This window comes from Lepidochelys kempii, chromosome 5, assembly GCF_965140265.1.
Source record: "Lepidochelys kempii isolate rLepKem1 chromosome 5, rLepKem1.hap2, whole genome shotgun sequence".
NCBI classification, from domain to species: Eukaryota; Metazoa; Chordata; order Testudines; family Cheloniidae; genus Lepidochelys; species Lepidochelys kempii.
The window spans coordinates 61,501,038-61,527,945 of record NC_133260.1 but is presented as its reverse complement, the minus strand read 5'-3'; the positions used below and the strand labels follow the sequence as shown (position 1 = coordinate 61,527,945).

General features: G+C 40.2%; 1 protein-coding gene across 6 annotated transcripts in view; it reads left to right on the top strand.

Moving 5' to 3' along the window:
- The first annotated feature begins 2,311 nt into the window (after positions 1-2,311).
- Positions 2,312-26,908, top strand: part of MCTP1 (multiple C2 and transmembrane domain containing 1) — a 476,976-nt gene continuing 452,379 nt past the window's right edge. For all 6 annotated transcript variants that reach the window (XR_012158969.1, XM_073344510.1, XM_073344512.1 and 3 more), the window contains exon 1: positions 2,312-2,372. The gene's annotated coding sequence lies outside the window, so the exon portion shown is untranslated. The remainder of the gene's footprint in view (positions 2,373-26,908) is intronic.

Below are 26,908 nucleotides of genomic sequence, written 5' to 3'. Positions count from 1 at the left end.
TTCTCCTCAAAGTCATAAGGCATATGAGTGAGGTTTATTTTAGAATTGAATGAGAGTGGAAGAAAAGGTGTATAAGACTTGCAGGAAATAGAAAAAATAGTATTTGATGGTTGATGCAGACTAATCTACATTTAAACCTCAGTTTTTATATCTTTTTTTACTTTTCAGTCTAGCAATAGGATGTACTTTAAGATACGTAATGCTGAGTCATATAGGCCTGGTCTACATTGTGGGTGGGGGCCAAGCTAAGTCGGTCTAAGTTACGCAACTTCAGCTACGAAAATAGCATAGCTGTTGTCGACATACTTAGAGCTACTTACTACGGTGTCTTCACTGCGGTAGGTCGACTGCTGCCGCTCTCCCATCGACTCTGCCTACGCCTCTTGCTCTGGTGAAGTACTGGAGTCGATGGGAAGAGTGCTCGGCGGTTGATTTATCGCGTCTTCACTAGACGCAATAAATCGACCCCCAGTGGATCGATCGCTCCGGAGGTAAGTGTAGACATGCCCATAATAGAGAATGAACTGAAGACAGGGAAAATTAATTTAGCAGTATGTGTCTAGTTGTGGGTATAGTATATAAGCAAAATCACTAACCTTTTTATGCCCTCCCTGAGCTATATAATTGAGTCGGGACTAGATGGGCTGGAAAATAGATTTTGCACTATGTACTCTCAGAAATAAATCCCAAGAGCCACTGGGCCAAAAAAAAAAAAAAAGAGGTTAGGAAAAGGTTTTATTTTGCAAGATGGAAAGGAATTTATTCACAATTTTATCTCTACCTAACAAGCCTTATTTTCTCACTTTATTTAGTGCAGGCACTATATGCATTTGGTCCCTTTGGCATTGCATACCACTGTCTCCCCTTTCCTCATAGAAATCAGGGTGCACTTTTTCAGTTTTGTGTATTGTTTCAAACAACACATTTGAAAAGGATTATTATTAGTAGCCATAATGTTGATGAAACACAAAGAACATGAATTCCAAACTAGGTTAATCCTAAAAAGATGAGAAGAACATTTTTTGCAATTACTGACATTATATGTGTGCATTAGGGGGAGATATGCATGGTACAATACTCACAATAGACCTCACAATAGAATAATCTTAATACTGTCAGTAAAAGTACTTTATGTACCATGAGTGAGTCACAAAAATATGAGGCATGTACTGTGGACAAAGATGCACTGTTACTGACAGCATTGTCAAATTAATAGAGCTAAACAGATTGTTTTTCAATACAAGAAAGTATACACTACTTCATATCTGTTATTGTGTTTGTGTAATAAATGATGTTGCACATATTTATGCCATGTATCTATTTCTGCATGCATGTGTGTAAATATATTATACACAAAAAAACTACATTAAAAGAACATTATTAAGGTTACAAAATCAAGCACTCAGAAGTTAGGAAATGCTAAATTAAGGTTGCCTGCATAATCTTAATTTGGCCCCCTTGATAGTATGCAGTATAATAGTCTTTAATTATACATTCACATACTGTTTTTTTACACCTGACCCCTGCCTCCTTCTGTGCACAGGATGGAGGGTGCTCACTTAGTAAGCAGCTATTTGACATTTTGTTTTATCTTCATTGTTCAGTGTATGGTCCTCGGCCTGCCTTACTGCATGCTGTTCACATCTTTTTTAAGACAGTATTAGTAATTAAGGCAGTATTAGTAAAAAGACAGTATTAGTAATTTCCTCATGGGCTTGTCTATGACATTCATCAGCAAATTATTTGATTGCTTTGTAAACATTAACTAATTTATCTTCATGGCACTGCCTGGCCAGCAGCATGGGCATCACTGAGTGCATAGGAGAGACAGGATCCCTGCTTTCAGTTTCAGTGGCCAGTTCCATCTGTCTTAGAGCAGCTGGGAGCAGCCATTACAAATACAATCTGGCTTTGCCCCTTGGTAGCCCTGGGCTGGAGTGAGCATATTGAGTCACTCTGTGGGGAAGGTGTATGCACAATGTGGTCACAAAAGCAGCTGTAAGGGTCTGGAACATGCTTTGTGAGGATGGATTTCTCAGAGACTTTAGCAGCTAAATCAAATAAATCTCTACTGAGCATATACAAACTATGATTTGTCAAAGGCATATTGCTTGGCTAACTTTGGCCAGATTTTCATGGGGATGGAAAAAGACACATATCTGATACACAGGCCACCCATTCACAATCACTTGTTATTCCTGTGATGCTTACACATGGGAAATGTATTCTTAGCTGACTTCAGTGCAATAAGTATTTTGTTCTTTTTGAAAAGAGTTAATTATTTATCTCTGCTTCCTGTCTTTTCTGATTCTCTGAGCTGCGGACAAGCAGAGTCAACATCATGTGACCAGACAGTTCATCACAGACTACCAGTAAGTATCTACAGATCACCAACAGTCCACAGATCACAGTTTGGGAATCACCATGTTCTCTCTTATATACATATATAATTGTGCATGGAAGGAGAGATGGTCTTCTGATTGCATGTGGGAGGGGAGTTGTCTGAGAGATAATCTTTCTGTTAACATGTCATTGACACTAATTATATTATTATGTTGTTTACTTTCAATATCTGCCGAGTATAACTTTAGCTTATTTTGTAAGGATTATGTAACATAGTTTACAAATAAGTGCAGTTCTTATGGGATCAGTATTGGGATGTTTTCTTAGGGTATGTCTACACTTCTAGTTGGGGGTTTGATTCCCAGCTGGAGGAGACATACCTGTGCTAGCTGTCATCGAATTAGCATGCTAAAAATAGAATACAGCTGCAGTGGTGCAAGCCTTGGGATTGGCTAACTGACCTGAATACATTTCTAGGGTATCGGATTGGTACATACTCAGGGCAGCTAGCCCCTTCCGTTGCTCATGGTACTGCTGTTGCTGCTACACTCTATGTTTAGCACACTAGCTTGATGAGAGCTAGTACAAGTATGTTTCTTTGAGCTGGTAATCACACCTCCATCTGCAAGTGTAGACACACCCAAAGTTTTATACTGCTGCCGTTTTTGTTTGTATTTGTATCCCAAAAGAAAGGGGATGTTTGAGAGATTTGATAAAAGCATGGTTAATTTATTCATCTATTGGAATAGTGTTTAAAAAAACAGTTTCATAGCTACATTCTATATAGATTGTAACCTATGAGTGGACTCTGTTGATAGCCTGGTAGAAAGAGAATTACAGTAGTTTAAATTTGAAGTAATAAAGGTATGAAATAGTCTTCAGGTCAGTTTGAGAGAGAGCAGTACACTCTGGGAGTGTTCCTAATGTGGTGGAAAGAACATTTGGAGACAGATTTAATATGTTCCTACACACAGAACTCTGTCAAGGACTTTTGACTGATGAAACTGAAGTAACACTGCAGCTGTTAAGTGGTGGTGGCAGAACAAAGAAGGGGAAAAGGGCTTGATAAATGTTCGGGGCCAAAAAAAATTTGATTTTTTAAAATTTCAGTCATCTAAATACCAAGTTTTGAGACACACATACTGATTCACATTTAATGAGGCTAAGTGATTTTGTTATTGAAAGCTGAAAATGTAAACCATGATAAAATAAACCAAAATGTTTGAATAGCATCAAAAGGAACCATGTAGACTCTAAGCAATATCATACCAAAACTGGAACCGAGGGAAATACTACCTATTTTAGGTATTTATAAGGCTCCTATTACTATAGTTTCTGAGCACCTTATAATCCTTAGTGTATTTATCTTCACAATGTCCTTGGGAAGTACTGTTATCCCATTTTACAGATGGGGAACTGCAGGACAGAATGTCTTGCTCAAGGTCACACAGGTGGTCCTGTCTCAGAGCACAGAACTGAACCCAAGTTTTTTTTGAGTCATAAGCCAGTGCCATAAACACTAGACCACCCTTCATTGTCTCCAAGGCATCTAGTAGTGTTACTGACCCCAAACATGCATCCTTCCTCTGATAAAACTTCCATTTTTGCAATACTAATAACTGAGGGATTTGGCCCACAGACTAAGACAACTGAGTGTCGAGTTCTAATAGTAATTAATGATAAGATACAATAAGAGCATTATTGTTACAATAAGAGCATTAGGTTGAAATTTTAATTAGCATGTACACATCTAATCACTGTCACCATATACCAAAAATTGTGTTGTTAGATGCCATTTTACTCAAATTGATTTCTAAAATATAAGAACACTCTTGTTATAATTGAGGATCTTTTCATTTTTTCCAGAAGCAAAACATAATTAATTAAGTCTGATTTGAATTATGTTTTGTAAACAAATAGACCTGAGAATAAACTACAGAGCAGATTTTGTTGGTGAGACTCTGTCACCTCATATTTGGTTTTTTAAATTAATTTTCTTTTTACTTTTCAATATATTTCTGCAGAGAAATACTTCAAAATATCCATAAAGCTCAATGAAAGCTGTGTAGCCTGGAGCTCAATGCATCACACTTTCGATTATGAAGGTAGTGGATCAAATGCAGAAAAGGGTTTGATAGTTTAAGAATTTGCTTTAAGCTGGTATAATTTATATCTTCTTCCGGCTCCTTGTCTTGTTTGTTACATCCACTTTAGGTCTCTCATGCTTACTTAAACTGTGACTTACTGACTTAGACTACACCCATTTACCAATGTATAACTCACTCTCCATTTTGTACTTTATGTCTGAGTTTGGCCATGTAAGTTTAAGGCAGTATAAGTAACTCAGAGGCCTTGTCTACACTGTGAAATTAGGTCAATTTTATAGAAGTCGATTTTTAGAAACTGATTTTATACAGTCAATTGCATATGTCCACGCTAAGCACATGAAGTCGGCAGAGTGCATCCTCACTACCGTGGCTAGCATTGACTTACAGAGCGGTGGTGCACTGTTGGTAGCTATCCCACAGTTCCCGCAGTCTCCACTGCCCATTGGAATTCTGGGTTAAGCTCCCAATGCCTGATGGGGCAAAAACATTGTTATGGGTGGTTTTGGGTACATGTCGTCACCCCCCGCCCCCGGGAAAGCAACAGCAGACAATCGTTTCGCGCCTTTTTTCCTGGTTTACCCTTGCAGACGCCATACCATGGCAAGCATGGAACCAGGTCAGCTCACCGTCACCATATGTCTCCTGGGTGCTGCTGGCTGATGTGGTACTGCATTGCTACACAGCAGCAGCTCCTTGCCTTCGCAGCAGATGGTGCAGTAGGACTGATAGCTCAGTGAGGTTGATCAGGGGCGCCTGGACAGACATGGCTATCCTCCTCTTAGAGCACTGAATGGGAGCCAGAGACTCCAAGTCATTCTCTTCTTTAAGTTTCATCTCATGGAGATTCAGTCCTGCCTGGAATATCATGTGAGCTGGAGGCTTCTGCCTCAGGCTGCTCTCCCAACTGGCGGTATCGCACGGTCGCACTTACCCCAGCCTATCCCTTTCTCCCATGGCTCATGAAGCCTGGACAGTAGTAAGGAGCAGTTCAACTATAGGCTGAGCAAGTGCAGAATGGTGATAGAATGTGCCTTTCAACGTTTAAAAGTTCGCTGGCACTGCTTGCTGACTAGGTCAGACCTCAGCGCAACCAACATTCCCACTGTTAGTGCTGCTTGCTGTGTGCTCCATAATATCTGTGAGAGTAAGGGGGAGATGTTTATAGTGGAGTGGGAGGTTGAGGCAAATCACCTGGTATCTGATTTTGAGCAGCCAGACACCAGGGCTATTAGAAGAGCACAGCAAGGCGCACTGCACATCAGAGAGGCTTTGAAAACCAGTTTCATGACTGGCCAGGCTTCAGTGTGACAGTTGTGTGTGTTTCTACTTGATGCAAACCCACCCCCTTTGTTGATTTTAATTCCCTGTAAGCCAATCACCCTCCCATCTTTGAAATAAAGTTACTATTGTTTTGAAACCATGCATTCTTTCTTTATTAATTAAAAAAAAAATGAGATAACGGTCAATATAGCCCAGGTGGGGTGGAGGAGGAGGGAAGAACAAGGCCACATTGCTTATTGTAGCCACACTAAAAATCAAACTGTTTGAATGACAGCCTTCTGTTGCTTGGGCCATCCTCTGGAGTGGAATGGCAGGGTGCCCGGAGCCTCCCCCACCGCATTCTTGGGTGTCTGAGTGAGGAGGCTATGGAACATGGGGAGGAGAGTAGGCAGTTATACAGTTGATGCAGTGGGGGTCTGTGCTCTTGTTGGCTTTCCTGCAGCTCCAACAGACGTTTCGTCATGTCCGTTTGCTCCCCCATTAGCCTCAGCATTGCGTCCTGCCTCCGCTTTTCGCGCTCACTTAATTCTTTCCTGGCCTCTGCCACGGAATGCTTCCATGCATTAAGCTGTGCCCTATCAGTGTGGGAGGACTGCATGAGCTCAGAAAACATGTCATTGCGAGTGCGTTTTTTCGCCTTCTAATCTGCGATAATCTCAGGGACGGAGATGGTAGGGGGAGCATAGAAACATTCTACGCTCTATGATTCTGGGGGGACTGCATGGTCATCTGTGCTACTGAGTTCACCACACTGACCAAACAGGAAATGAAATTCAAAAGTTCCTGGGGCTTTTCCTGTGTACCTGGTTAGTGCATCGGAGTTCAAAGTGTTGTCCAGAGCGGTCACAATGGAGCACTCTGGGATAACTCCTGGAGGCCAATACCATCAATTTGCATCCGCACTACCCCAAATTCCACTCAGCAAGGTCTATTTTAGCTCTACTCCCTTCATCGGGGAGGAGTACAGAAGTCGATTTTAAGAGCCCTTTAGGTCGATGGAACGAGGTTGGTTGTGTGGATGCAGTGATTTTTAAATCGACCTAATGCTGCTAAATTCGACCTAACCCCGTAGTGTAGACCGGGCCTCACACCCTAAGGAGCTGAACTGAGCAGTAAACACAAAGGAGGTATAAAAAGGTGTTAGTGTTGGAAGTGGCATACTCTAACTAACTGCCATGTCATTCCAATTTCTTAGTATATAGTTATGTTTATAAATGATCCCTGTACATTTTCTGTGCACAGAATGACAGGCTGGCGGCATTCACATTTAGAACTTGTGAACACAGCCTCTCCCACTTCATTCCCCCACTTATTCCATCTACTCTTTGATTCACTCATTCCTAACTCACACTCCCTTCTCATTCAGGGCCTACCCCATGCTTATTATCTTCTCCTTTCCCTCACTCATCCTCTCCCTTTCTCTCCCCCTCTTCCTGTCCCTCCCTTTCGCTTTGTGAGTATGTGAAAGGGAGAGAGGAGGGGCAGAAAGAAATGTGATAGAGAAGGGAAAGAAAGGGAGGGAGAGAGAGAGAGAGAGAGAAAAGGATGAAAAGAGATGGGAAGGGGGCCCTGGAACTCTCTCATTCCCCTTCCCTTCTCCCCCTACCACCAAAGGGCAGTGGAAGCAGCCAGAGGAAAGGGGAGCCTCTGAGCTCCACTTTGCTATCTTGTCAGGGAAATAAATGCCAAAAGGTCCAGCTCCTAGAAGCACAAGGGACCTGGGATTTTGCTGGTGGACCTTGTGCCTACTATAGGAGAAGGGGAGACCTCAAGTCTTTGCAGCCTGAGGTGCCCCTTTGGTACCCTCTGTCCCCCTCATGGAGAGGAAGGAGAGAAGATTCAGAAAAGTGTGCTGCATCCTAAGGATAGGCTGAAAAGAGAGACCAGCCAGTTATGGGTTACATGGTGGGACTGCCCATAACTCCCACATTGGACCCACTTAAATGGTATGTGAAAGTCAGGGGAGGTGGGGTGGCTAGTGCCCTCCCTAGTGTTAAGTTAATAAAGTTGTGACCTGCTGCTTAAATCCATTCCTGTGTCTGTCCTCATTGCCTGCAAGTCCTGATCAAGGAGAGCCATGCAGTCCCTTTTTGCCTTCTGGCCAGTGCACTGGAAGCAGGCTGAGGAAAGCAGAACCTTTGAGACCTTTCCCCGCTCCACACTAGAAGAGACAGAAACAAAACATAGCCAGTGGAACTGAAAATAGAAAGAACTCCATTCAGCCATTTTAGCAGCCTTTTCCCCAAATCGAAACTGAGAGTTTAAATCTTTTTGGAGACATGTCTAACTGCATTAGTATTGATTTTTTGTTGTACTCTATTTATAGTTCTAGTGTGTAACTTCTATGCTATATTTGTTGGCTGAACATTATGAAGTTTATCAAGAATTATGTAATGTTATCTGGAAGAGAAATTGGGTATGACAATCACGTGGAGTTTTGCTGATTTAAACAGTTTACTTTGAAACCAAATTGCTTTGGAAGAATGTCTCCACATTTTTTAAATATAGATTTTTATTGAAAGGTAATGAAACACTATATTTAAAAAATGTGGAGACATTCTTCCAAAGCTATACACAAGGTAGTAATACAAGAAAGAATCAGGTGGGGAAATCCATTGTTGCTCAGATAATATCTACAAACTTCCCAAAAGTATTTTGGTGTATATGTATATTTGTCAGAGGGGAAATCTGAAAATAAATTGGGCTTAATGTCATGTGGTTTAGCTGGGAAAGGCTATGGCCTAGTGGACTAGGCGTCCGTGTCACAATAAGAACACCTAGGTTCTAACACTGATTTCTGTGGGACCTTGGGTAAAATATGTAACCCTTTTGAGCCTCAGTTTCTATAAAATGGAGATCATGATAGTTACCAATTTTGTAACTTAATTCAGATATGCAGTATGAAATATTATCTGCTTATGAAGGTTGGATTGGGTAGAGGTACAAAAAATAACTTAACTAGGTTACTGAATTTGAGTAATTGTTACTAATCCTTCCTGATTTTTGTTAGTCTCATTTTCTTGTTAGTGCCTATTTCACCAACACATGTCCCCTAAAATTTAGACTATTTAATCTATTTAGAAAAAAAATGGAACTAAACTATAACAACTTTTCAGTGAAATGATGACATTACAGAAAATTTATGCTTGGTCCTAGAAGACCAAGGGAGTCTACTGATCTGGAGATCTCATCATAGTTGGTTTCACTCTGAATATCATGGAATGTAGAGCAGTCTGTCTGTTGGAATGAATGTCATTCTCTTGAATTTATCTGTTCTGAATCTGTCACCCTTTACTGTCCTATTTTCTTTCACAAAATTTTGGACACCACCTGTAGGCATCGGCACTCACTGCATGGAGTAGTGTAAGCTCGAACTCCCCTACTTGGCAACAAGGCAAACTGAAAAAGGGAATTCATTTAACCACAGATATTGGACCAGATCCCCTTCTAAGCTCCAGCTGCTTTTTGCCACTCTGGTAGCATAAAGGAGCCATCAATGTGGCAGAGACAGCCCCATGAAGATTCCCTGGTACTGGAAATTCCTCAGGTGACAGAGGTCTGCTAAAAACAACAGCCTATTTGCTGCTGATTTCTGAACAGAAGAAAGGACTAAATTAATTAGTTTTCTCAATTTTATTTCTAAAAAAGCCTACCTGATATTTATCATTCATTTTGGTATCTGGTATCTCACCTATGGATTGAGATGGATGAACAGAGAGAGTCAATACTAACAGATAATAAAAATGTTATGGGTAAGAAAGAATGCAAAAGTGGAATCAGAAACAGATAATTCTTTCTGCAGCCAGTGGCAGTTCCCACCATTGCAGAGACTCTATTATATTGTAACAATTCCATAAATGATTAAAAAGAAAAGGAGTACTTGTGGCACCTTAGAGACTAACAAATTTATTTGAGCATAAGCTTTCATGAGCTACTGCTCACTTCACTGGATGATTGTTACAAAAGTGACTGTTGATTAACTGCATTTCCAGCATTCTTTCCCTTTGCCTGACGTTCTAGTTATGTTCCTGAAAAATGCGACTTTAAGCCAAACTATGTTAAGCGAATCCAATTTCCCCATAAGAATTAATGTAAATAGGGGGGGGTTAGGTTCCAGGGAAATTTTTTTCACCAGACAAAAAACTATATTATATATGGGAGAGAGAGAGATGCGCATTGCCCCTTTAAGTACGCTGACCCCATTCTAAGTACATTGCCTTTAAAAAAATTAGGAAGTTGAGACAGCAGCTGTGGCCAGCAAGCTCTCTCCATCCTAAGCCCTGTCCTGTCCCCACCCTGCTCTATATGGAGAAGGGGTAAGTGGGGGGCAGGAATAGGGGGGAGGAGGGCACCCTGACATTAGCCCCTCCCCTACACAGCAAGCAGGAGGCTCCTGGGAGCAGCTCCAAGGCAGAGGGCAGGAGCAGCACATGGCAGTGGGGGGAGGGATGGCTGAACTGCCCGCAATTGATAGCCTGCTGGGTAAGTGCTGCACAGGGAACTTAGGGGAGCAGGGAGCTGATGGGGGGCTGCTGGTCCACCCTGGTTCCAGGCCCCCACCAGCTAGCTGCAATGGGCTGCTCTTCCTGCAAGCAGTGGACAAAGCAGGCGGCTGCCAAACAACATTATAAGGGAGCATTGGACAATTTTAAATGAGCATGTTCCCTAATTGATCAGCAATGTAACAACGAAACAACGTTAACCGGGACGACTTTAAGTGAGGAGTTACCGTATCCTGATGGATGAGAGACTAATGTTCTATAAATTGATCCCATTTCAGTGTTAAAGACTGCAGAAAATACAGTTGCCCAACCAGAGGAATGCCACTGTAAAGCTACACTGCTCCTGGAATATTGTAGTGAACCGACAATCAGAAATTCTTCTAATCTTAGGTCAGAAAATGGTTGTCACAGAGAATCAAACCCCCTCAGTTCTCACTGTAGAGAAATGAACAACTCTCTTCAGTTCTCCAGCACTGGCAGACATTTGTATTTTCAGTAACATGGAACCTTCTATCTATTGTCAGTCCTCAGACTCTCAAACCACATTCTCCAGGTTGCTTTCATTCCAGTTGGGCTCTGCTTGAGCTATGGAATAACCGGAGTCCCAATTCCTGTTCATTTGAGCTCATTCAGAGTTAAAGACCATTCCTAAGCCAACCTTCTCCAGAACAAATCCACCTCCACGTTTTATTTTTCTGCCTCTCAACTAAACCATGCTCTAGAACTCTTCATCTCCAATGCATACAGCAATGTAAGGGAGTTTTCTGACAGATTCTGCTCACAACTTCAGAAAGCACTGGCATTAAAGAGACCAACTTTGTCCCAGGGATATATATTACTCATGTTGTTTTACTGGGCTTGAACATCATCAGTTAATGTAAAGCCAGGTCATTCAGCACTAACATCAGCTCACCACTAGAACACACATTTACGATTTACAAACCTATTAAACACATTCAGGTAATAGATGTGCTGTGGTTAGCCAGGTCTGTGATGTGAGAACAAATTTAGTCTGGTCTTGCTTAAACATATTATAGAAATAGCTTAAGGACCTTGACTTATTTTTAGCCTGTCAAGATATCCACAAGAGGAAGCCCAAGCTCAACAAACAAGTGTTTCAGCAAGACTCAGATCCAAATTATTGTTTGGTCATTAGTTATACCAACACTTATCATTTTGCCTGCTTAATGTTGCTGACAATCTTTCAGCAGTAACTTTGGTTAACATTTCCATGTTCACTGAGTTTTCAAATGTTGAACTGAATAGATTACTTGCAGAAGCTGAAACCAGCCTTTGGTTGTGGTGCAAGATACCATATCAAAGTATGTGGTGGCAAAATACCTGAAAGATGAAAGCAGTAAATCAGAAACAACTGTATTAATGAGACAGTTTTGTAGTTTTGCCAATATTAGCTACATTTTCAGTGCACAAGGGGTGCAATTTAAATTAAGGTAGCTGAATGAGATTTGGCAACAACTTCAAGAAACCAAACTGAAAACAAGTGTTGTCCTCTTCCGAGTAACAGCAGATGTGGGAGAGTTAATTGCACCATTTGTCGAGAGCGATGATCCCAAACTCAGCTTTCTGTTCATACCTAGCCAGGTGATACTATTGAATTTTATGTCACTTTTGAAAACTGATAACAAAAGCATGAGGGTCCAATCCAAAGCACATTGAAGTCAGTTGAAAGAATCCCATTGATTTCAGTGGGCTTTGACTCTGGCCCTAAGTGAACAGAAAAGATATCAAGCACAAGACACCATGAGTAAGGAGACCTACATTCCTAACCAGAAAAGTGTAAAGGTGTAGTTATACAAAGAGAAAAAACAGCCAGGAAGATTTAAAAAAATAGTTAACCACTTTTTGGCTCATACTCTGAGCTGTGTTAAGCACAACTCAATGGGATAGCGGGGCTCAAAGGTGCCTTAACACTGCCTTTATCCCAACCCCCTCACCTACTCAATCCTGGGGTAGCTAGTGGCCATACCAGTTCCAAGTTTAAGCAGGTCAGCCACAGGGCTGCTTTTCTCTGTACTGTCTGCCAAAAGCCATGAAGACGACAGATAAATAGCCAAATAAGAAACATGGAGAAGTGCTGTTTAAAAGAAATACTGGGCATTGTCACATCCCAGACATGCCACTATTCAGGAGTTCTGGTTTTTTGGCTCCCCAAGAATCCAAACAGCCTGCTTTAGGAGCTCTCCCTCACCTGAGGAATGCTTCACATTGGGGGGATTCTCAGAAGACTGGAGCCATCAAGTTTATGACTGCATTTCACTGTTTGGGCCAGCATGGGGATCAGCTTGTGGTTCACAGTTATATAGATATTGAACAACATATCCTTGCCTATGTAAACAAGAAAACAGGCACTGATGCATAGATTAATTGAAAGAAAGAGGACACTGAATGATAGAGGCCATATACCACACTATTGATTCTGACAAATGCTTGAAAATATCTCGTTAGGTTACATTAGTTGCTACTAACGAGCAGTTATGCTAAAAGTCACTGGAAAGCCTCAAGAGTTTTGCTAGTTCACTATCCTCCATGGGTCTAGTTTGAAGGCAATTAACCCTGCAGTGGAGAATGACCTGAACTGAACTGAGAGAGATGTCACCTTGACTTAATCCAAGCAGACATCATCATCCCCATTCCCAGCATCCTAACAGGCAGAGCAGCCTGGAAATCTGTGTGGATGGCAGTTAGTCAGATCCTTGTAAAAACGCAGAACACATGAATAGTCTTTTTTAAACTCTAATTACATGAAATGGGAAATAGTGGCAATGAAAGATGCAGACAGCAGGCTCTCTCAGCATGTGATATTCTGCTTTTATTAAATAACTACAAACCTGTGGTCTAGTCTGTACATATCACTGTCACTCTGGCAAGAAGGTTTGCCAGCAAAGGGGAGGGGGGTGCAAGGGAGCTATTTGCCTGCATGTGGTAGTGACTTTCCGAGTCTTATGTGCAGGGCAGTCTCCAGCGTTTTTGCCGCCCCAAGTGGTAAAAAAACAAAAACAAAAAACAAACCTTGCCACCAAACACAGAGGCGGAGTGATGGTGCGGGGACTGAAGAAGAGTCACGTCCTCGCCCTCCGAATTTCCACCGAGCAGCCCCCAAATTCCCTCCGCCGCTGAGGGCAGATTGCCGCCCCAGAGCCCCAAGTCCTGCCGCCCCCATACATTTGCCGCCCCAAGCACCTGCAGGGTTCGCTTCCAGGGTTCGCTGGAGCCGGCCCTGCCTATGTGTACAGCATCCATAACAGTATCTTCTTGCAGCTAGTGTACGTTCATATAGTGTACTGATTTCTTGTAAAACACTTCTTGCTGTAATGATAGGAAAAGACTTAAGTTTTGCACCAACTCTAATTGTGGGTAATGTTTTGCAATTATATAGTGCCTTCCATCTGAGAATCTCAAAACACTTTACAAAGATTCATTAATTTACCCTCCCAACACCCCTGTGAACTAAGTATTATACCCATATTATTAATGTTTACTGTGGTGCTGTAAAGATGAATGGCACTTTGCAAATCACAGAGTAAGGCATGTTCCATGTCCCAGTGAGTTTACATTTTGATAAAACAAAACAGAAATCTGGGTGTGGAAGGATGAATATGGTGCTGAAACCAAATTAGAAATAGATCTGAATATTTATTAAAATATTTTGGAATTATTTAAACAAAGTTAAAAGGTAGATAGACACTTTTTATTGGCTGCAGTCCATACAGTTGCTTCCATTGGAAATCCATACCACTAGCGAGCCATTAGAGGCAGTGATTGTATGCAACTGAGATTCTGGAAAGACTCACTACAACAAACCTTTAGAATAAATGTGCAGAATATGGGCTTTTTATAATCCATTTTGTGCTCATCTTCTTGAAGGTGATCCAGAAATTGTATTTTCTCTACTCTTTTTTTTTTTTTACATGAAACCAAATCTGATCCATTTAATGATATTCATGAAATTTTACAGCACGTTTATCCTTCGTGTTTAAAAATATGTAGATGGCACCATAAAGTTTTTCTGATAGTGGTTGGAATAGGTGGATTAAATATTTTTGGATAGCGAGTTGGATGGGACACTTGAAATTGTTAGGCAAAAGAAACTGATTTTTATGTTGTGTGAGGAGGGTTGGACAGAAGTATTTTGGGATTGATATGGGGGTGGGAGGATCATTGGTCAAGACAGACTTTGCAGCTTTGTAGACTTTGCAGCTTGCCCTGGCTGTTCTTATTTGGGCATTCAACTGCAGCAACTACTTCCCATCAGTTACCACTTTAGGGAAGCTGAGAAGGTTGAAAAAGAATCCAGGTTCATGGAGGTTATGTTTATGAGGGCTTGGGCTCCTCAGGCCCTGTGGGAAGGGAAAGATGCAGTAAGAACATATTTTATTTATTTGTACTGAGTTGGACCCAAAAGAGGGGTACAAACACTTTGGAAGACCTCCCCAAAGAGTTTGCAACCCAGTTTAACAACATGGTAAGTGAGTTTGTCTCACAATTGGAAAGAGGCCAAGAGGTTGATACCAATAGCACCCCAGCAGAGAACACTCCATGCAGGTCCCTTGTTGGGATGTTTTTGGTGGCGGGCAATGTTTTTCAGTGTTTACAGCACTATAAGATGAATGGGGCCTGTCATAGCTGTTGGATTCAGACTGTCTGCAGATACAGTTAGTCGTCAGTGTACAGGGTACATTCAGGGCATGTTTTCAAGGTTTCCTTCAGAACCATTAGAGCTAGAAACATATCTTTCAAGATTTTGAGGGCATCACAGAACTTCAGGACTGAGGACCTAGGCATGTGCCCACAGTTGGTCTATCTTAATCTGGACCTGAGACAGACCTTTCCCCTCATTCCTCCAAGGATGCCCTTTCAACAACTATCCATGTCTTTTGTCACCTCAAGATCAGATTTAGGTACTGCACGGTGTGTGGAGGCTGCACACTAACAACTGTGCTAAAAACTGAAGCTAGTGCAGAATAATAAGCAGTTTCACTTTATTCCAGTACTCTGGAATCTGCGCTGGATTCCATAGCCTTCCAGATGAAATTCAAGGTGGAGGTGTAAACCAGGGCCCTAACTATTTAGGGCTTTATAGGTTATCTCAGAGATCACCTCCCTTCCTAGATACACGGTCACAGCTGAAATCAGTGGAGGCACTAAAGTGGAGTCTCCTTATTTTAACTTGGAATGGCTACTAGCACCTTTGTGAGAAGTGCAAGATTTTGGAAATTAATTTCCCCTTCATCCCTTTTTGGTCCACCATAGCTGAAATTTCTTAGCTTTTCAAGCAGACTTCAAAGAAGGGAGTGGGTTAAAGATTAATGGAGGGGATTATTATGGGGGGAGGTATTTTTACTATATTTGTTGGTGGATATATTTATGTTTCGAGGTGAGATGAGCAGGCCTTTGTATGACAGTATATTGCATTTCATGATATTTTAAATTGTATATTTTAATTTATGTAATGGGTACACAGAGCATAGTGTGGGCATCTATCAAAGATCTTATAAATCTAAGTAAAATAAATATTGCAATAGTTGCATGATTCACTATGATATTGAAATTGTGTATATGTTACCACTGGTCAAATATTATAAATCTAACACATTCCTCATAAAATTTTGTTTGTATTTGATGAATACATTATATGTAAAATGATTTATTGTAGCATATTAGTATCTCCTAAGCTTATGCAATTTGTTGATTTATTTGGTGAATAAATTCAAAATTATTTTTGAATAAGCAAATATCAGTAAATTTGTTCAATGAATAATTATCCAGTTTTTGATCAGTGTTGTTGTTTTTAAAAAATCTGTAACATTCATTACAAAAGAGAAATTACTAATAACAATAATTCCCCCACTCCCACCAATGCAAAATTTTGCTCATGGATACTTGGAAGATTGGAAAATAGCTAACTAATTGTGGCTAGGAACAAATCTATCCAACCACAAGTAACAACTGAAATATCTTTCATAAAAAATTTCTTTAAATACGCATGTATGTCAAGCAACAATAGATCATTTAATAATGTTTAACATTGCTTGGTTATTAATTTATTTTTTACTTCATAATATTGCCTAAAGCATTGTGAAATTTTAAAGACCCTTAACTTAGTTCAACTCAAGATGGTAAGGTTAAAATTTATATTGCAACAAAGAGAAAATAACCAAGACTGAGTCTTAGTTTCTAGAGGTCTGAAGCTCTGTGAAACAATGAAAGAAAAGTGCAAGACAAAGGAGAATTCTAAGCAAGAGTAAAAAAGAGGGTATACAAGTCAAAAGAAGAGTGAGACAGAGACCAAATAATTTAGGGCTAATGTAGGCAGAAGGGAAAAGCAAAATATGAACATGAACTTGAAAAAAAACCAGTAAAAGAGAAGACTCACCTGGTAGCTGTTAGAGTACCTGTAAATTGGAGGAGGTGGCTGCATCAGATGAGAAATTATCTGTAAGATTTTGGTGTGAGTAAAATATACACATTGCTTTCTATATCATCAGGCTTACCAACCAACAGTCATTATTTTGGATTGTTAGAGAGGTATAATATAATGTAGTAAAATAACAAAGACACAGCTATCATAAGAGCATGATATTTAGGAATACTAATAAGAGAGTTCTTGCTATTTCCTGGCCTCAGTCACATGACATGGATCAGTGTTACAAATGGGTATAATATGGTCACATGGCAGGTATCAGTAGAACTAAATTCCTGTAATTGATTCTATCATAATACCATTACCAAGCCTCCAATACAACAAAAGACAGAAGGAGAAGGCAACAGTTTAGTCTCTGGAAGGCCCAAACTTCTTGGATACAAACTGTAAGATAAGGAAAGATGAATTTCCAAGTGAAACAACCTTAGCTCATCTCCTGTTAACAGCTGATGTACAGAGACACATGGGAAGCCATTTGCAGTGCACACGTCTCATTGGACCAACAAAACACAGGATCTGTGCTGTATATGTTTGAGCACCAGCTGCTACTAACTAGATATTTACATATATACACATATAGAGCTCTCCCATAATATCTCCTACGATAAGGGTAGCCATAGTCAGGGAAAAAGATTACTTGGCTTTCAACTTGTCAAGTTCCAACTGCAGGATGGATCCTTCATAACTAGTCATCAGGTTAGTGGTTCCCCTGTTTAGTTAAGCTCACTATAACATTTTTGTGTTTGAAAACACAACACAGAGAGGAGGAAACACAACTGAAGCCTTCCCTTCCCTGAGCTCTCCTTCACATGTACATAATAAAACATACAGTAAAGAAGGTGTCTCCTTTGCACTTTATCTCTTTAAAGTGTCAGTTCTTTATTTTAAAATATAGGTGACATTTTCAGTTGGGCAACTCTTGTTATGCACCAGGGCCCACGTATCTGCAGCATGAATCCAGCTGTGTTGTGCTTCATAGTGGAGATTTAAGCAGAAGTGAGGTGGCCAGAAAACATTAATCATAGGTAAGTTTTTGTTATGGATATTTTTAGTAAAAGCCATGGACAGGTCACGGGAAATAAACAAAAATTCATGGCAGCTTGTGACCTGTCCCTGACTTTCACTAAAAATATTCCTGACAAAAAGGGTAGGTGGGTTCAGCACCCACTGCTGCTGGGGCTCCCAGGTCTCCCACTGATGTGGTGTGGGGCTGGCAGAACTGCAGCTGCCCAGCTGCTGCTGCAGCCAGTGGCTGGGGGACCCTGCAGCTACCAGCTGCCCGGGGCGAGGGGACCCCGCTGCAGCCCAGCCCCAGGGGTAGGGGGACCCTGGAGCTCCCACACACTGCATTGGTTGGGGACCTGGGAGCCCCAGCAGCAGTGGATGCTGAACCTACTACTCCTGTTGTCAGGGATATTTTTAGTGAAAGTCAGGGACGGGTCACGGGCTGTCGTGAATTTTTGTTTATTTCCCGTGACTTGTCCCTGACTTTTACTGATCATAGTCGTGACAAAACTTTAGCCTTAACTATAGATACTGCTGTTTGAGGCTTTGTGGTATTCCATAATGTGCAAAGTTGTTTTAACACAGAAGTTCTCCAAATTTTTTAGCTCCAACCACATCCTAATGCAGAGACAGTCTCCATTCCCATTCACAATTGCACAGAGTTCCTGCCCTCCCATTTGCAAACATATAATATACCTGTAATAACTATACTGCTGCTTATGGGTAAAGGAAAGTATTTGTATCTTTTTATTGGAATTACACTGGTGGAGACAAGGAACCAACACTATGACTATTAGCTTTCTGTGAACCACCAACAAGCACTCCATAGATCAGTTTGAGAACCTCTTCCCTACCATTTCTTCAGATTCACATTCAATAAGAAGGTTCAAAATCTCTACTAAAGTTTTAATTATTTTTGATGTAAAGAAAAGTGGGTGCTGAAGACTTGTAAATAAAATGTAATCTTATGGCTGTGAACTACAAGTAGTTATCAGTGGGGAATGGAGACAGCAGATAACCACCCCAAAGCAGTGTGTGAAACTTCATAAAACATTTAAGGTAAACAATATCACATGAGAATGTACATTTTTCAGGAAAGCAGCACACACCTTGGGTACACACCTGGGGCTTCAACACAGAAGACATGTGTATAAATTGTACACCTTTGGCAATTTGGATTTAATGACACAATTTTTGCACCTCTTGTAAACCATTTACAACATAATATGTCACAAATGAGTTTCCTGAAGAAGGCTGCCTGTTGGAAAAAGTCCAACAGAGCCTTGCCTGATCTCAGTAAGAGGTTAATGCGAATTTGAGGAATAACATAATTGCAGTTTAAGACATGTAGTTGTTTGTGGTGAGCAGAGGAAATAATTTGTGTTATTGCTACAGTTTTTAAGGACTTTTATGTTCTCTTTATTTTATCGTTGTTAGAACAGCATATACTGGTACTGTGAAGTGTGATATTCGCACACCGATCAAAAATTTGTAGAGGATGTTGCTGAAAAAAAATTCGTTCACTATCAAAAGGATACTGGTTCTTCACAATGCATAGGATGTTAAATGGATAATCAATATAGAAATCATGCTTAACATACAGAGATATTAAATACCAGAAAAACATAGGGTCAGATTTAAAAAACAATCTCTTTTTAGATGGCTACTGGGATTAATAATGGTTCATGGGAAGATGTCTTCCACCATTAGGTTACTGGCTTGAAACCAGTTCTGGTGAAAGTCTCATGGACAAAAGTCCTTCTCTTTGGTGACATAAGTGAAATTAATTTTTGGCAATGGTACTGGTACATTTGATATTGACAAATTTAATACCACAATTGGCACCATTGTTGGCAACCTTTTGAGACAAGGAACTGAATGGGATTTTTAAAGAAATCTAGTAGCTGAAAGTCCATGCTAGTTCACAGGTCTAATCTGTATAATCATGTGTCTGTGTGTTTAAAAAAAGCCAACAATGCTAAGAACTTCAAAACTGGACAGCAGCTGATTGTGAATCCCAGTGATGACTGAACCTGGTGATATTGTGAAAAAAAAAGAGCTCTCAGTCATGTGTGTCATTGTTTCCATCACTTCACACTAACTCAATAGGCAGTCTACACTTCACAGTGATGTCTGGGATTATTGTGTGTGATAGTTCTGTTTTGTGACTAGGGGGGTTGTTCTGGGAAACTTTTTGCAAGTGGCAAATGTAGGGTGCATGCTGTGGTGAGGGGCTATGTGTGTTTGGGCTAATTGTGAGTGCTGGTTATATTGTGTGTGAATTGTATTGTGATGGGAGATTTGTGTAGGTGGCAGTTGGGCGCACGGATGTGGTAACGGGTGTTACGGGGCTTATTCCTTCACCCACTTACTTCCCTGGTCCTTCTCGCATGAACAGAGAGCAACAATACCCGAAGTCCAAAGGTGCAAACAATTCGATGTTTCTTGGGGTGAACTTCCAGCAAGCATGATTCCCGTTTCCTTCCTTAGTATCCTCCTTCCCAGCCCTGACACCACAGAGCCTTACACCTGTGTCCCTGATCCCATTCCTACCCTTAGCCAAACATGATTCCAACTTCCTTACTCCCATTCCCATTTCCCCCTTTAGCAAAACATGATTCCAATTTTCTTACCCCCATTCCCTGTTCCCATCTCCCCCACCCACCCACTTCCTCATTGACTACAGATTATATAGTAAAACTTGAGCTCTGCTTAGCTATACCTTAACCAATCATTTTCCTGAAATTTAACTAACCAATCCTAACATATTGTAACATGATTATGTAACCAATTATATCCCACCACCTTAATTAGTTTACACCCAGCAAAATTAATTATACAGCAGACAGGAACAATCACAGAACCAGACAGAGATTATACAGACAAACAATAGCAAAGTGGGAACTATCATGGCAAGACAATACAGAAGTGAGGATTTCACATCCCAGCTATTGATAAGTGAGTTCTTGCCAGACAGGATGCTATCAAACTAAGTTTCCTTTTACATTTTCTAGGCACTTCCCTTTCTCTGGAGGTGATAGGAATACAATCCTGTCCTGATAGTGCCTAACAGCCCAATAGCACCTTATTTCAATATGACTAGTTTGGAATGTGAGGATGTGACTGTTTGCTTCCTAGCTTATGGCTGCCTCTGCTGCTTAGCCAAAGACCTTAGCCTAAGAACAGGGCCTCAGACTGTCACAGTAAGAGAAGGCCCTTACACCAGCAGACAGTGATCTTGATTCTTCTTTTATACCTCTAGAACTAGCCAAGTGATAAGAATACACCTAAATTCTTAAAGTACAGGCCTTTGCAGACAGGCCTGAATACCTTTATCCTAACAACGGGGCCAAGTAATCCATCATCTGTGCAATCTCCTTCATACAACTAATGAAATTGTAGCATGCAAATTAACTGTAGAGTAAGGGTAGTGGATGGCTGAATTACCTCTATCATCACAATGATTTAGGACTCTTGGTGTGGCATAGAAACATGCCTTACTATAGTTGTACACTGCATGCATGTAATTCACAAAGTCAAAATGTCTGAGAACTTAAAAATTGGACAGTAACATATCAAACAAATACCAACTGATGATTGAACCTGGTGATATTCTGAGCAAAAAGAGTTCTCAGTCATGCTTGTAGCTGTTTCCATCACTTCCCACTGATTCAACAGAGATTCTATGCTTCAGCATGACACAGACAGGTGACAATCCTGAAATCTTATTATATAGCTAAGTATGTACTTCTATGTCATAGAATCTCAGGGTTGGAAGGGACCTCAGGAGGTCACCTAGTCCAACCCCCTGCTCAAAGCAGGACCAATCCCCAATTTTTGCCCCAGATGGCCCCCTCAAGGAGTGAGCTCACAACCCTGGGTTTAGTGCTCAAACCACTGAGCTATCCCTCCCCTAAAACACTGTAGTTGAAATGTTTTATTGTTAACTGTGACAGAGTACTGGGAATTAGCCACTAAACCAACACTCTGTGCACTTTAATCAGTTAGCTCCCCCTCCCCCTTCCTGATGAAGGAGAGGAGTTCCTAATTACCAGATCAGATTAGGGCTGGGAATATAATGAGCTAATTACCCATTAACAAGGAAACTGAATTAAAGAGCACAGGAGAAGGTTGGGGGGAGGAGTGGGATGGGAGAAGTCTAGTGGGGCCTCACAAAAGGGAGTTCTCTGGGAGGAGACACCTTTCTGCCCCTTTTTGTGGAAGGAGTAGTAAAACTGAATAGCATTGTAAATACTGAGACTGCACTAGTTTGTAAAAGGTGGTTGAGTGAAACACTGTAAATAAACTATAAAATGGTATCTACAAAAGGGAGAATCTCTGAGTTATTTATGTGAAGCAAAGAGGCTGGGAGCAGGGGGATCCCAACACATAAATGACCTGAAATATCAATAAATAAAACCTTCAACAAATAAAAAGTTCACTTCCAAATGCAATCCCTCAAATGACTCCCAGTTCTTCATCTCTCAATAAGAACCTTGCACCAGTAGGCCTTGGCTCGTTTTAATTTTGATCACCCCTCTCAAGGTGGCAGATAGTTTTAGGATGTGAGAGGAAATAGAAGAATCTGCATGGCTGTACAACAATGTTTAACTTCAACTGGAGGTGAGAGGGGTCATCACCTCATATGAGTAAGAACTCTGTGCAATGCCATGTGAGGAAGCCCTGAAGGAACTCTAAATGTGAAGATTTGCAGTATGACCTGACAGTAAAAGGGTTTATTTTCAAAGTGGTGTATTGGAATGTAACCATGTTCCTCTTCATTGATGTTTTCATATATTAAGTGGAGAAGCCACTGAGGTACGAAGAATTCTGAAGAACAGAAGAAAAATGTATTTAAGTAGATGTCAGATGTCAAATAAAAGACCATGGATACAAATTTAAGCTGTAAAAGGTCCAGAAAGTTAATAATAATAAATAAGGTGCATTTATTTATACAAGGTCCAATCCTGAAAAGGGGAGCAAAGACCAAGTAAGAGGGCTTGTTCACATGGAATTGTGGATTCAAGGCAGGAGCGCTGAAGGAAAGACAGTCCTATTAATGTCAATGAGAGTCTTTCTATTTACTATTGTGGATAATGGATCATATATGTAGGGCCAGGCAACTGACATAACTGGTTGGTTGCTAGCCACTGTGGATAGGGGTAGAAGAAGAAGATGCAACCTATTGCACTCCTCCAGTGCAGAAGTGTTTTAAACATACAGAATCACTGGTCACACCCATTTTTGTGGGTGTCTTGATGGACTTCCCATCATTCAAAATCCCCCTGAGGAGAATTGCTGTGGATGTCATATCACAATATACTGGACTTGTGGACTTTCCCTGCATGAGCTTTCTGCTCCTTTACACAAACTATTCAGCAGAAATGCTGTTCTAGGCCTTGGGATTTGTAGTTATTAGAGGAACTATCACAGGCATCAATATAAGTGACTAAACCTACAGCTAAATAGTTTAAAAAGAAGGCTAGAAATTTTGCAAAAATATCAGATGTACAAATATTAACTCAAAGGAGAGTAACTAACTGCCAATAAATGTACCTAAGTTCTTGTTACAATTTATCCTAAAATCTTCCATGTTACTTTGTCAACATTAAAAAGGGAGCTATTTTGTATTAAGAATGGATTTTGAAGCCACACTGTCACACATTAATGTCTGAGTGCTCAGACACATTTTTCCTCAATACATCTGTAAACCCAGTAATAGGTTAAAATAATTTATATAATATGAAAGCTAAGGCATTTTGCAGAGCTAATAAGAATTCTAGAGCTTCACAGCAAACTTCTCTTATTTTATGTTGTTTTCAAGATATCTATATAAATATCAACAGAGAAAAGAAGAAGTCCACGACATAGGCATTATCTTCAAAAACTGACGAGAGCAAACTGTAGCACAGAGTGAGAGGAAGTAAGAAAAACCCTCAAGAACTGTGACATTTTTAAAGAAGAATATCCCACCAGCAGGAAAAAGGTGTGTGTGGGGGGGGAAACAAATTCAGGATATGCCAAACCAAACTAATATTGGGAGTAGAAAGAGGATGAGACTGTAACACCAGTTTTGAACACCTACAAATTTTGGGAAAATGTGGTTCCAGTCTTTGCTATTGGCTTCTATTGCTACAGTACCTGAAACAAAAATCCCAGATCTTGGGAAATACCCTTTAACTTGGGAAAGGTCAAATCTATATCCAAATTATGTAGCCTGAACTAACCAGATGGTAAAATATTTTTAGCCCAACACTAATCTATGTATATTTCAAAATTTTCCTAATGTATCTGGATTTTGGGGCTTAGGGGGAAAGTATCAGAATTAGAAATTTCAGATCTATATGAACCTAAGAATAGGGAGAAATAGCAGGGATTGATTCAAATCTTATAGAAGTGGAAAGATTCTTATTGACTTCTGTGGGCTTTGGATCAACCCCTAAGTGTGTTAGAAAATAAATGTATGCAATGCATAGTACATAGCATGTCAAAAAGAGCATTAGTTTCCAAGTCACTGATAACTCAGAAGAAAATTATCTTGTGGCCTTCAATGTGCAGGAGATCAGACTAGATTATTATGATGGTCTTTTGTGACCTTAAAGTCTATGAGTCTTGAATGCTTATGGACCAGTGTCCTAACAGGTAAAGCACAATATGGGATACTAGTTGGTGTCTCCTACAGACCACCAAATCACACCAGGGAACAGGATGACTGCCTCTTTATGCACCTATCTATAATGCGTAGAAAAAAAAATCTGTGTTATTATTAGGAACTTCAATTTGTGTGACATATATTGGAGATATCATGCTGCCAGTACGAAACATTCTTGGAATTTCTACATGACAATTTCCTAACTCCAAAAGTATTGCACACAAAATGGGGGAATTCTTTTTTGGACCTTGTCTTAAACAATAAAGAGGAATTGATCTCAGAACTAAAAATTAATGGTAGTTTAGGTACAAGTGATCATGACTGGATTACATTTAAAATGTCCAAACAGAATAGAGCCCAGACAACTAATGTATATACTTGGTGCTTTAATAAAGCTAATTTCACAAAGCTGAAAACAATTATGAGCTAAATTCACTGAGAGGAAGAACTTAATCAGAAAAATGTGACTGATAATTGACAACCATTTAAGAACACCACTATGAAGGAAAAATGCAGTACTGGTTAAAAAACTGACTTCACTTAGAGGCAAAGTGAAGGCTGCTATAAAAATACAAAAATAATATATAACAAATGGAAAACAGGGGAAGTTGATAGTAATGAATATAAATCAGAAAATAGAAATTGTAGAAAATTGATAAGGGATGCAAAGGGACACAAGGAGAAATCTATAGCCGGCAGAGTTAAGGATAATAAGAAGGGTTTTAAAAAATATATTAGGAACAAAATGAATCATGACAATGATATTGCTCCATTACTAGATGGAAATGATAGAATTATCAATAATAATGCGGAAAAGACAGAAGTGTTCAATAAATATTTCTGTTCTGTATTTGGGGGAAAACATGATATAGTTTCATCATATAGTGATGATAACACTCTTTCAGTTCCACTAGTATCTCAGGAGGATGTTAAATAGTAGGTACTAAAGTTAGACATTTTTAAATCAGGTCCAGATCCAGATAACTTGCATCCAACAGTTTTAAAAGAACTGGTTGAGGAGCTCATTGGACTGCTAATGTTGATTTTCAGCAACTTCTGGAGCACTGGGCAAGTTCCAGAAGACTGCAAGAAAGCTAACGTTATGCCAATTTATTAAAAGGGTAAACAGGATAACCTAGGTAATTATAGGCCTATCAGCCTGACATCAATCCTGACCAAGATAATGGAGCAGGTGATATGGGACTCAATAAAGAGTTAAAAGAGGATAATGTAATTAATTAATTTATGGAAAATAGATCCTGTCAAATTAATTTAATATCTTTTTTTTATGAGATTACTAGTTTGGTGGATAAAGGTAATAGTGTTGACATAATATATTGAGACTACAGTAAGGTGTTTGACTAGGTTACCGCACAAAATTTTGATTAAAACACTAGAATGATATAAAATTAATGTGGAATTCATTAAATGGATTTAAAATGGATAAATGATAGGTCTCAAAATGTAACTGTAAATGGGAAATCACCATTGAGCAGGTGTGTTTCCAGTGAGGTTCCACAGGGATTGATTCTTGGCCCTACATTATTTAACATTTTTATCCATCACCTAAAAGAAAAAATAAAGTCATAATTGATCAAATTTGCAAATGACTTAAAAATTAGGGGAGTGGTAAGTAAGGCAGTGGTTCTCAAACTCGGGCCGCCGCTTGTTCAGGGAAAGCCCCTGGTGGGCCGGACCGGTTTGTTTACCTGCTGCATCCGCAGGTTCAGCCAATCGTGGCTCCCCCTGGCCGTGGTTCGGTGCTCCAGGCCAATGCTCGCAGTCCCTATAGGCCTGGAGCGGCGAACAGCGGCCAGTGGAAGCCGTGATCGGCCGAACCTGTGGACGCGGCAGGTAAACAAACCGGCCTGGCCCTCCAGGGGCTTTCCCTGAACAAGCGGTGGCCCTAGTTTGAGAACCACTGAAGTAAGGAAGAGGACAGATTAACTGATACAAAGTTATCCGGGTTGCTTGGTAAAATGGGCATAAGCAAACAATATGCATTTTAATATGGCTAAATGTAAATGTATATGTTTAGGAAAAAAGATGTAGGCCATATTTACAGAATGGGAAGCAGTGATTCTGAAAAAGATTTTGAGGTCATGGAGGATATCAGCTGAACATGAACTCCCAGTGTGACGCTGTGGCCAAAAGAGCCAATATGATCCTGGGATGCATAAAAAGAGCAATCTTGAGTAGGAGTAGAGAGGTTATTTTACCTCTATATTTGGCACTGGGGAGACCACTCTGGCAATGTTGTGTCTAGTTTTGGACTCCACAATTCAAGAAGGAATTGTTATATTGGAGATGGTTCAGAGAAGACCCACAAGAATTGTTAAAGGATTAGAAAATATGCCTTATAGTGATAGACTCAAAGAGCGCAATACATTTAGCTTAACAAAGAGAAGGTGAAGGAGTGACTTGACTACAGTCCGTAAATATCTAAAATAGTGAACAAATATTTAATAACAGGCTTTTCAGTCTTGCAGAGCAAGGTAAAACAGGTTCCACTGGCTGGAAGCTGAAGCTAGACAAATTCAGACTCAAAATAAGGCATATATTTTTAACAGTGAAA